The sequence below is a fragment of the Podarcis filfolensis genome, assembly GCF_964270895.1.
Source record: "Podarcis filfolensis genome assembly, chromosome: 2".
Lineage (NCBI taxonomy): Eukaryota > Metazoa > Chordata > Lepidosauria > Squamata > Lacertidae > Podarcis > Podarcis filfolensis.
Window position 1 is genome coordinate 50,431,592 of NC_139605.1, and position 12,538 is coordinate 50,444,129.

General features: G+C 43.3%; 1 long non-coding RNA gene across 2 annotated transcripts; it reads right to left on the bottom strand.

The window, feature by feature from the left end:
• Positions 1-8,721: 8,721 nt before the first annotated feature.
• LOC310756392 lies at positions 8,722-10,413 on the bottom strand. Of its 2 annotated transcripts, XR_014544851.1 has the most exons (3): positions 9,909-10,413; positions 9,567-9,644; positions 8,722-8,910 (listed from the first exon to the last, which is right to left on the bottom strand). It is a non-coding gene; the product is annotated as an uncharacterized lncRNA (long non-coding RNA). The 2 variants fall into 2 exon arrangements; XR_014544850.1 differs by lacking the exon at positions 9,567-9,644.
• Positions 10,414-12,538: the final 2,125 nt, after the last annotated feature.

Consider the following 12,538-nt stretch of genomic DNA (forward strand, 5'->3'; position numbering starts at 1 on the left):
AACGCTGGCACAAGTGACAACGTACCTAAGGAAGAGCAGAAGACCAGCTGAGCAACTGGGCTTGGAGGACATTCTGCCCATCCATCACTTGGAAAGCTCAGGAGGAGTCAAGGTATTTGAAAGAGGCAGGGATGACTGAGCAAAAACCCAATAACAAGTGTTCTGAAACTTCTGACGCAGGAGATACTTAGCCTTTTAATAAACATTCCTTTAAAGAGGAGGGGAGAAATCATGACATTCATTTTGTGCAAAGTTCTGGCCTTGATGTGTACTCATTCTGTTGCTGGACCACCACACACACTCCGTTGGGCTGGCGTTTGCATGCGAAGGTCAACAAAGTTCACAACCTGTGCTGCACTCAGGGACACATTGACACAAATAGGCCGGATGCCAAGATTAGTATCAGGTGAACGCCACTGGAGTTCACGGAAGTTCACCTCCTCCCTGCTCCCTCTGATTACCTTCAAGGTCTAATTGCTGAGTCATCCTGAACACCCAAAGGACTGGGAGAATTATAGGTGTGTAGGTAACAGGCACCCCCTTTGCAGCCCATCTGTCGGTAGAGCAAACCCATCACAAGTCAAAGCAGCAATTTCACAACTTTGTCTTCAAAATATAACCCTGTGTATGTATTGCCTATACCTGGAGAACGTTTCATATGGAGGTGGTGTGTAGAAACCTCTGGACGAGATTCAGCTAAGTTGTGTGCACAGAACAAGGTTTGCTCATACAGTGGGACCCCCTCCTCAATTCTCCTCCCCCTGGTCTTCCTAAATGTGCTCTGGATGGGGGTGGAAACCAAAACAGTTTCAGGGAGGTGGGTAGAAGAGAGGTGGGAATCTTCTCCTTGCGCAAGCGGACTTCATTCTGTGTACTCATGTTTCCTACCCCATTTGAATGCTGATTTATTTTGTTATTCCTGGAATGGAAAGAGCTGACCAAGCTGGTCAAGCTTTACCACATTTATGAGAACCAGGCCTAACTTTGGCCTATCCTAACTCAAAAGGTGGTTTTGGTGAGACGGAGGCTGACAAACCCATGGCTATTTAGAGCTCCCTGGAGGAAGGGTGAGATGTAGATGAAATAAGTAAGAAGAGAAACAGAACACACACACACACACACAATGTTTATTTCTGCTTTATGCCTTGCCAAGAACCCTGTTGGCAAAGGATGAGTAACACTGATGTACTGTAGCATTGAACGGAATCCAGAACTCTTATCACCAGCCCTTTTTCTGCCCCGCTCTTCTCATTCTGCAGATTTTTCAATCTGAAAGGTTGGCTTCATGACACAGAGCCAGCTGGTTCATACAAGTTCAATGAGAGATTGCCTAGTCTAGATAAAAACTTGCTGAATGCCACGTGTAATGATTTGGAATTCTAGAAGCTTCCTGTAGAACTTGGTGTTTACAGCACTGGTGCTTGCCCCAGTCGGAAGGAACCACCTCACTCGCCTTGTTGGGCCAGCAGCAGTAGCAGCAATAAAAAGAAGGGTGGTGGTTGCGGGGAGACTTCAAGATTCACATCTGGGTTCTTCTCCAAGGCAAGCTATACTGTCACTCTTCTGGACAGCTCAGTGTATGCTATACGTTATCACTTGATCCCCACAATTTCGAATTATGTCCTGCATGTCTGAATCTTCACAGACAACTTCAGTGCTTGCTTTGCAGGTACAGCAGTGGGTGGAAGCCGTTGTTCAGAGCCTCCATTCCCACCCCACAGGGCTGCTGTAGTCCTAGCACAATATGGGCAGAATAACTCACACTGTTCCTTTCCCTCCAACAATCATTACTTGATCCCTGCAGGCTGGCGACTGTGTGGAAAAGGCTTGCACAATTGGCCCTGCCCAGTTGGTTCCAAGCCTTAGGACATTACAGGAGTCTTGTGGGGTGAATCTCCAGAAAAGCAGCTCTCATACTTCTTTCCCAGCCCGAACTGCAGGTGCTGAGAATTGAACCAAGGGCCTTTTGTATACACTGAGCACAGGAAGTTGATGCTCATTTCCTTAGGAACTCATTGGGGCTTACTTTTTATCAAGCATGGTCAGCATGCACTCACTTATTTTATTCCTTATTTATTCAGTATTGCCATGCAGGGTGATTTTGTTTCAACAAGCATTTGGGCATCTTATGCTGTGTCATTTATTAACTATGGGAAATATGTATGTCACTTTCCTACAACAGGAAGAGGTTGTGCAATTAAATGAATGCAATGGTTCAAAGTACAGAGAGCCAGTGTGGTGTAGTGGTTAAGAGTGGTAGACTCGTAATCTGGTGAACCAGGTTCGCATCTCCGCTCCTCCACATGCAGCTGCTGGGTGACCTTTGGCCAGTCACACTTCTCTGAAGTCTCTCAGCCCCACTCACCTCACAGAGTGTTTGTTGTGGGGGAGGAAGGGAAAGGAGATTGTTAGCCACTTTGAGACTCCTTAGGGTAGTGATAAAGCGGGATATCAAATCCAAACCCTTCTTCTACAGAACCTTTGAATTCATTTAATTGCAACGAGCCTGTGAATCCTTACAGCTCACTGTCTAAATGTATGGCTTTTTACTGCTTGCTTATTTATCTGCTCATATCATAATTTTTAAGATTATACATAGCTATGTTTATCGCATTAGATGATATTAACGTTTTGTGTCATTCAGGGTGCGGGGGACTTAACTTCCGAGTGGATATGCGTAGGATTGTACCGTAAGTGTCTTGAAAGTTGCCATACATTTTATAGAAAAGCATGACTAAAAACTGATAGATGAACAAACAAACAAATAAGAATATTTAAAGTTCTCATGGGTAATTCAGACCTTACGCAATATCTCCAAGACAATTGCCCAACCTTCTACTTTCATTGAAACATTAAAGAGCATGTGCCTCTCTGTGTGGGAGTCAAGCAGATGACCTGGAAAGTTTGCCATTGCTGTTTTGTTGGCAGCTAATTGGCAGGATGTCTGTAAAGGACTTGAATCTGGATGCAGGACACACAGGCTTATTTATAAATGTGTCTTTACAGAAGGCTCTTGCACTGTACAGGGCAGAACAAAGAAAATCCGGTTGTACCCAGCTTCAATCCTCCTGTTGCACGTTTCCTCTTTATTTCCTTTCTCCATTGCCTGTGATTTGGGAATCTGCTTCTCTGCACTTGTCCAGTTCACTGAGCCATTTATGGCTGCTCTCTCATTACATTTTATGTTTATGGACTCTGCCATTGAAAGGGGGGGGAATGCTTAATCATTTATAAGAGTCCAAGCAGCCTAGGAGAAGAGGCAGAAAGGGGGTTTCCTTGTCTGTGCATTCCCACTGAGAACACAGAAGAGGGAAACACATGAGTGGTGTTCTTTTGTCTTCTGGGAACCAGGCAGAGGGCCTTCTCAGTAGTGGCACCCGCCCTGTGGAACACCCTCCCACCAGATGTCAAAGAGAACAACTACTACTAGACTTTTAGAAGACATCTAAAGGCAGCCCTGTTTAGGGAAGCTTTAATGTTTGATGCATTAAAGGTAAAGGTACCCCTGCCCGTATGGGCCAGTCGTGTCCGACTCTAGGGTTGCGTGCTCATCTCGCTCAAGAGGCCGTGAGCTGGCGCCGTCCGAAGACACTTCCAGGTCACGTGGCCAGCGTGATGAAGCTGCAGCTGGCGAGCCAGCACCAGCGCAGCACACGGAAACGCTGTTTACCTTCCCGCTATAAAGCGGTACCTATTTATCTACTTGCACTTAAGGGTGCTTTCGAACTGCTAGGTGGGCAGGAGCTGGGACTGAACGACGGGAGCTCACCCCGCCGCGGGGATTCGAACTGCCGACCATGTGATCAGCAAGTCCTAGGCACTGAGGTTTTACCCACAGCGCCACCTGCGTCCCTTTGATGCATTACTGTATTTTAATATTTTTTGGGAGGCCGCCCAGAGTAATAAATTATTATTATTATTATTATTATTATTATGTTGGCTCCACCATTGTGAATTAAGACACATTGCAAACATCTCAGCTCCTCAAAACATTTGTTTTATATCTTCATCTCCCACCACATTTCTTTGGTGACCAACTCAGCCAGATCTCCACATATAACTGCTGAAAGTTGCCCAATTAGCTTAAAGCCAGTCTTAGTAAGCACTGTTATTTGTGAGTGTCTGCAACACTGCTTTTGACCACTGATTTCCCTCAGTGTATAAGTATTGTCTGCTGACTAGCAGCAGCTTTCCAGGTGGACCTTTTCCCAGTCCTACTTTGAGATGTCAGAAACTAAACATACTGTATATGCATTGCAGCTGCCCACCCCATCAACATCTGCCACCTGAGGCAGCTGCCACACTCTTCATAATGGTAGGGCCGGCCCTGTAAATTACAGAGCAGGGATGGTTGCATTACTAGAGACCTGGGGCTAATCCATCTTCCTGATCTTGCCCTACAAAGCCCCTAATTTGAAGGACTTCCCCATTCTTCCTTGTGCTTGCTAGATTGATTGCTTTTTGTTGTGTGTTTTAAGTAACATAATTCCATGTGACACATTTAGCATCATGTCTAGTTTGGCTCAGGAATCACAATCATGTGTGAGCTGCCAATGAAATGCACAAGGATAATTCCATGAGGATTAGAAGGCCAAAGTAGACATAGAATTAATTGTTTAACCTCCCCGCCCCCATGATTCTGGCAAAACTCATGCCGCCATGCCCCCCCTCCCTGCACAAGTTACTATTTGCACTGAGAGCAAAAACTACAATGGAAAAGCTCAGATAAATACAGATAGCAAGGGCTTTGTTTTTAAAACACGCACATACAATAAGGGATTTATTCAATAAGACAAGACCTTTCATAAAAATGTAGTTTAGATGTGTATGGAGCATAATAGAAAAGATGAAGAGCCTGTCAATTTTGTAGATAACAACAGGGATATTGATAGATGGACCCACGAGATCATCAAATCAGTCATATCCTTCAGAGAGGAAAAGGCACAAAGCGAAAGCCATGTGACATATTAGATACAACAGGGAACAGAACTGCTCTCAGATGTTTGCACCAAAGTCAGCCAAGTGTCTCGGGACTTACAAGATCATCTAAAGGAAATCAGCATTGAGGAGGCAAAATGTGAAGCCTAATTGTAGGCAAAGTACTTAAACCCTTCTGCGTTTGATGAGTAGTGATCTTACAGATCTGATTGGGAGTGTGTAACTAGAAAGGTGCCAAGTGTACCAACCAAGCAGGTAGCAGAACCTCCTTTGATAAGGCTATTCCAATAGACTAGGAGTCAAATGGTGCCTTAAAGTAACAACCCTTTTGGTCACTAGGGTGCAGGTTAGCATGGTATGCAATGAATTCATATGGGTGTTTCCTGAGTGATTCACCATATAGATTGTCATTTTTACCACGCCATTGCAAACATTCTAAAAGTCCATTAAATGAAGATGTGCTGATCATGTGCTCCATATTTGTGGAGAATAAAATTAGCACACTTGTGCAGATTGTGGGCTCAGCCATGTGAACCATAACCTGCATCCATACCAGAGGATCACCATAATTTGGTATTACTCTGGATGTTTCCATGACTTGGTGCTGGTGAACCACACTGGCCATGATAAGTTCATGGCTTCAAACCTGTTTCGGACAATATATCGCCCAAGCCTAACACACATCACGATTCGCGATATATTGCCAGGTCAAAAATTATGAAACTAATATCACAATACGGACTTCAAACCAGTTTTGGACAATACATCGATATATCGCCCAGCCCTAATCTCTACCATGAAACTTCAAGACTGAATGCAAATATGAATGGTACTGTTGGTATCTCTAATCAAGAAGGACTATTATTTGACTAATCAATAGATAATACGAGAGAGAAACTTGCCTTACATGTCTCATGCATGAAAGAATGCTTTTGAGCGTGGAACAGAGTAGCAAGTCTTGGAAGTAGGTGCAAAATAGATGTGCCAAGATTACAGAACAGCTTTTGGCTGTTGTGCAACATTGGGCGGGGGAGGGGGGGAGTTCTGTAAGCACCATCTTTACTTCAAACAAAATCATGTTTTAGAGACAGTGATTTCACCACCACCACCAACTGGCATGTATCTTTATGACTTGTCTACTTCAGTGCCTCAGAAAGGGTAGAAGGAATTACTGTGATGCAAGAGCAGCCCTTGTTTGAGCAGCTTAAAAATATCCATGTGTTTGCTTGCCACATGGCCTTTTTTAAAAAAAACCCAGCCTGGGCAGACTTTTATCTGTGCCAGGCTTTTTGTTGTTGTTGTTGTTTAGCTCAGCTTTATGAGTCATTGTTTTGAAAGACTCTTGCCTCCTTGGAGTTGCTTCCGAAAATTAGGGCTATGATCTTATCTGCACTCACCCGGGAGAGAACCCCATTGAAATAAATGAAATGTGCTTAGGTGTGCATAAGATTGCACTGTAAATATTCGGAATGTCTGTCTCTTACTAGGGAGGAGCTTGAACTTTGTAGAATAATGTTTTAATAGTCCATATCCTTGCTTCATAATCTGGAGCCTCTGAACCTGTACAAGAATAAGGGTGCTTTCTAATGCTTGGTGCATAATACAAACCACAGCAGTTGCAGTCAGTGATGTTATGCAGACCCAGGGGAAGGCAGACTTCTGGCTTGAGGGACCTACTTTGCTTTTTACTAGAACCCAGAGTCAAATAATTATTCTGAGTACCAGAACTAGCTGAGCACTCAGTCCTTCCATACTAAAAGCCCACCCACTGTTGAGCTTTCATTTCAGCAGTATAATTTGGAGGGGGGAAAGTCGTTTTGTTGTGCCATTGGGAGTCACAAATCCTCCTTGATCTGCTTTAAACCACCCATAAATCTACCAGTATATCCCTACCTACAGCCCAAGTGTAGACTATCTTATTTATTCTTTTTTAAGTAATTGACTTCATCAACATATTATTCTAAATTATAATGAAATATAATTACATGTTTGGTTCTGGTAGCACCTGAGGTGTAAGACTCAGGGATATCTTCTCTCTCTATCTGTCTCAAGGGAGGGTATGAGCCCCTATCAATATGATGCTGAGCAATCAGTAGTAACTACCTGCGCTTGCTTTCTTGGTATAGAGGAGGCCTAGCAAAGGTGAGATTTTGTGAGGACAGTCAGCTGCATAAGAACTGCCATGTGCCTTTAATACTCACCCACAGCAATTATTAAGAGTCCACTGTAGAGTGCATCAGCTTTCACTCGCCACATGAGTCTCGTTATAGCCCTGCCACACAAAGAAGTCAAGCTGTTTCGTCTCCTTGCTGCGGCTGTCGAAGTCTTTGCCGCAGGAGTTCGGTATTATATAAATCTCAGAGGCACATGTGCACTAAGCCCACAACATCCATTGTGCTCTGGCATTTAGAAGGTTTTTATTTGATTTGCTGGCCAGCGCTACCTCACATGCCCGTCTGTTAGCAGTTACAGGTGTGTGTATTTGTGTTTGATTGTGCTTTCCCTCTTTTTCATACAGCAGCTTTGAAAGAAATATTTGTTTATATTTATTTATTTAAGCAATTTATGTACCACTTAACTGCAACTGTCGCTAAGCAGTATACAGAAAATATTACACAGAAAAGTTAAAAACCTGTTAGAACTATGAAACCAGATATTCAACAGGGAGGGGTGCTTGTCTGATCTCAGTTGGAAGGGTCCTTTGAAGGCAAAAACTGGGGCACCATGTTCTGGGATGCCAGACCTTTATATATAGTGGGAGGGACCCTATATATAAGGGTCTGATGACTTCTGTTTCAGTGTATGTGAAGAAGTGTGCACGCACACGAAAGCTTATACCCAGAACAAACTTAGTTGGTCTCTAAGGTGCTACTGGACAATTTATTTATTTATTATTTTTTAATTTTGTCTGTGTCAGACCAACATGGCTACCTACCTGATGCAAGAAGTGAGGTTACAGGGAACTAGGCAGAGGGCCTTATCGGTAGTGGCGCCCACCCTGTGGAATGCCCTCCCACCAGATGTCAAGGAAATAAACAACTGAAGTCTGAAGGCAGCCTTGTTTAGGGAAGTTTTTAATGTTTGGTGTTTTTAATATTCTGTTGGGAGCCGCCAGAGTGGCTGGGGAAACCCAGCCAGATGGGTGGGGTATAAATAAAAAAATTACTATTATTATTATAAAGGCATTGTAAATTGATACACGAGCCTTGAAGCTTGCTCAGCAGCGTATGGACAGCTAGCACATGCTTTTGAGCACTGGAGTTATATGTTGGCAATCATCTGCCCCGTCAACAGTCTAGCTGCTGCATTTTGCACTAGCTGGAACTTCTAGACCAGACCCAAGGCCATGCTGAAATAATCAAGTCTTAAGGTTACCGATGTAGGGATCTCTGTGGCCAAACTATCCCTGTCCAAGGACAGCTGTAGTTGATGCACCGGCCCTAGCTAGTAAAGGACACTCCTAGCCACTGAGGCTACCTGAGCTTCTAGCAGCAAAAGTGGATCCACAAGCACCCAGTAAACCCCAGCCTGTCCTTTCAGAGGGAACATACCCATCTTGGCTCAAGAACAGCTGTGTCTGTACTCATCACTCTGTTGTTCTGTTGCAAGAGTCAGATATGACCATGCAGGGAGTCAAGTGACACATACGAAAGCAGACTTTAGACCAGAAGTGGCATAGCACTTTCTCTAAAGTCAGGGTCCAGTTTGTGTTTTAAATCCTAATCACTGATAAAGAACACAACAAATTTTGAAGCATGGTCTAAAAAGAGAGAGAGAACTGAGTCACATTCTGCAAGCTGGGTTTATTTCTCAATGACAGAATTTCCCAAGTCTTCCCTCAAGAGGTTTGCTTCCTTTGTACAAAACTTTGAAGTCATTGTGGTGTTCTATCGCATGCTTCCCTATCAGTCTGTGGACACAGATGTGTGTTTTGCTCCTAGCCTTCAATTCGGCATCAGACCATTTCTCAGCCTGGGTGACAGAACAGAAACTTTCAGAACAAGAACATTCATGACGGCTTATCACCCTGCCTTGATCCCCTTGCACAGCACTGTATTTTAAAATACAGCACTGGAGGAGACTCAGCTGAAACCCCAGAGCCTTGAGAGGTGGGAGACAGCGTGCTGCTAATTTCCACAGGAACATCAAAGCCGATTTTAAACATTTATATGCTACGTGACGCAACCAGCCCACAGAACCTTGAGCAGCTTCAGAGGCAGCAACTGCAGATGATGGAAAGCGACGCTGTTAAATAAAAATATCCCTCAAGTCACAAATGGAGGGCTATGTTCACTTGGCTGGGACATGGCCTTGCTCTTTATCTACCTATTATGGCACATGTTCAAGGAAATTAATGGAGCAAAGTCGTTTTCTTTCCAGAAATAGTAAACAACAAGGCAACAAGAGAGTCAGTGTGACTGGAATAGCAGTTAGGGTGTTGGACTAGGACCAGGGTTCAAATCTTCACTTGGTCGTGAAGCTCACTGGGTGACTTGAGGCCTATCACTGCCTCTCAGCCTAATCTACCTCACAGGGTTGTTATGGGGATTAAATGAGGAGGGGAAGACCTTGAGCTTCTTGGAGGAAAAGGTGAGATATAAATGCAATAACTATAAATAAATAAATACTGGGTAATGTCCAGATTACATCCTCCCAAAGTTCCCAGAGCGTCACAGTATTGGACAGCGTTAACACTTCGGCCACACCTACCAAAAACAGATATTGTTTAGCATTACATGATGTAATTTTACAAATGTTAATCATCATCATAACATTATACAAGTACAACCAATGTATACACTGTGTATATCATATTGAGATAGAATAACTAATCATTTTATTGGTGTAGGGTTTCGGTTATCTTTGTGTAGATAATAATGATGATGGTTTAGCATGGAGATTAGCACCAGCAAGCGGATGATTAAAATATCTCTTTTAAAAGGACTGACTGAAACTTCTGCCCATCTCACCCTTTGGTCTTGAAGAGAGGTTTGACCCTGAAGGAAAAATGTGTCGTACAATCCAACTGATCCCAGTGAACTGGCTTCTAAATGGCACATTAGAAATAAACACCCCCAGAAAGAATGAAATGCACACCCAACAGATTTCATTTCATCCCACATGATGCTGCCACCTGAGGAAAATTTAGCACTTAGAAGCAAACGTGCTTCAGGATGATGGGCACTTGAGGTAAAATCTTGGAGTGTAACCAAAGGGATGTCAAAACCATGAGTTGTTGATAGCACAGGGAGTGTATTCTGAAAGAAACACAACAAAACGCACCTGCCGAGAACAGTGAGCTGAGGGATGATGGGTGAGTCTTTTCAGAGCACAACCAGGATGTGCTGTGCAGCAGCCATGCCAAAGGAACATAAACCACTTAAAGCGTAAATAATTGCAGAACGACCACATTGGCCTATTATGAGTTATTGTGGTGTTGTATTGCAGCATTATTATGCTGTTCCTTTCCTCTTCTGTGGAAAAAGGCCCTGAATCACCCAAGATGAAGAGAGCTGGATAATGATTATGACAGAAAAATACTAGTTGCTGCAACCTCCATATCTCTGGCTCAATCAGCCTATTCTAAATGCATAATGTCTGTTTAACATTTTTATCATGTCCTTCCTCCAATAGCCCTATATAATATATGGGATTATTGCATTTCACCTTCACAACAACCCTGCAAAGCAGCCTGAGGACAGGCATCAGAGTCATAAACATATTGTTAAATGTGTCCCCCCCCCCAAAAAAACCTTGAGGTCCACCAGTGGTAGTCATGCACAAAACAGTAACTTGGGTCAGCTGTGTGGGGAGCCAGATGCAATGTGCTCAGGGGACAATAATAATCACCTACAGCTTTTACTCAAGTGAAACTACCATGTCGCAACACAGCACATGACCGGTAGTCATATGCTTCACTCTCCATCTTATTGTTGCCAGAGGCCATGCCTGCACTGCAGTATTTCCTGCTAATACTATGTATGATTTTGTTTCACAGCGCATAGAACACATTTGGTTTGTCATCGTCTGATCCCTCTCTGATCCCTGATCCTGCACACATTTCGGTTACATGATGCCCTGTGTGCTTATGCTTTTGTTGGTGTTTTTAATGTGATGCTGTTGCGTCATTGTTCATATACTGCATTTTATGGATTTTTTTATTGCTTTATATTGTGGTATGGTATTGTATATTATTTTACTGTTTTACAGTTTCCTGTTTGAATTCAGACTATAATCTGTCTGTGGAACTCCCCGTTCTTCCCGCTATTGAAAGCATGTGGTATCCAGTACAGTATTTAAATAATATGTAAATCAACAGTCAAACAAATGGAAAAATTGCCTTCACACATTTTCAAGGCATGGGTTAATCATACTGGGTACTGTACTGAACAGTGCCAAGGACCACACAACTCTGACATACATTCTCACTTCCGTGTGCTAACACAAATAACTACATGAGCTCACACTCAGTGAGGGGAAAGGAAATTATTTTTCTAGTGATGGAGACAATACATGCCAGGTAAAGGCTTCACAACAGGATCTGTCCTGTGGACTTATGAACAGTGGAAATAATTTCCCACAGGCCAAGTTAACACAACACATGAGGAGGAAGGGTGACTACAAAGCTCATCTGTGGTGCTGCTGCAGTCCATCTGATCCCTGCAGACCACCCAGCATAGGCTTCCTGGATAGCTTCCCATTTGAGGAAAAAGAGCCTGAAAGGGAGAAAGTCTGAAATTTCCAGAGTTCTAGCTCTTCCTGGTTCCTGGAGAGAATGAGGAAGTGGCAAGCAGAAATACCTAAAGGAGTGCCTCAACAGCAACCTGAGAGGGGGCATTTCATGACTCTGAAACAGCATGCAATAATTCACTGCTGAATTATTATTCTACGCCACTTCTTTCTTTCCAAAAACAACAAAGAGTTTTGAGTACTTTGAAGACAACTTATGGTGCCTCAATGTTCTTTGCTGTTTTTGCTGCAGCCATGGCTATGTACATATTACCAACTCAAAACGCAGCCAGGTCTTTCTCTTTCTCGATTCGGATCAATGCTGATTGAGGAGGGAGACTCGGTACTGTATTTCATAAGAAACACAAGGATATATAAGGATTGTAGCTAATATTGTGTGTACACCACTTCCCAATGCAGCAGTGGGAACACACAGAATGTAGAGTGAATGGAAGTGTGTACACACAGCCAGACTAGCATGTCTACCCCTCTGGAAATCCTTCCAGTCACACTAACATTCATGTTTCCCCCCAGGACATCTGCCCTGCTGCCAGAAGCATAAACAGCTGCCGCCTGGATATGCATTCTCTCATAGCTGGATCATGTGAGTTTATCTTTTGCTCTTTGTTCCATCCCCACAGGGCCTTCTGGTTTAGTTGGAGTATGAGTGCTTCCAGACTGTTCAGGTGGGATTCACATACCCACAAACATTCGCAGTGGTTCCACTCTCTCTCTCTCTCTCTTTTAAAATAATTTTTATTAACCGACCAATCAAATCAAATCAAATTACATCACATAAATTCCGAATTACAAAGCCAAATTTTAAATTTTTTGTTGGGGGGACCCATATTTCAAGTTCCGAAGGGGATTC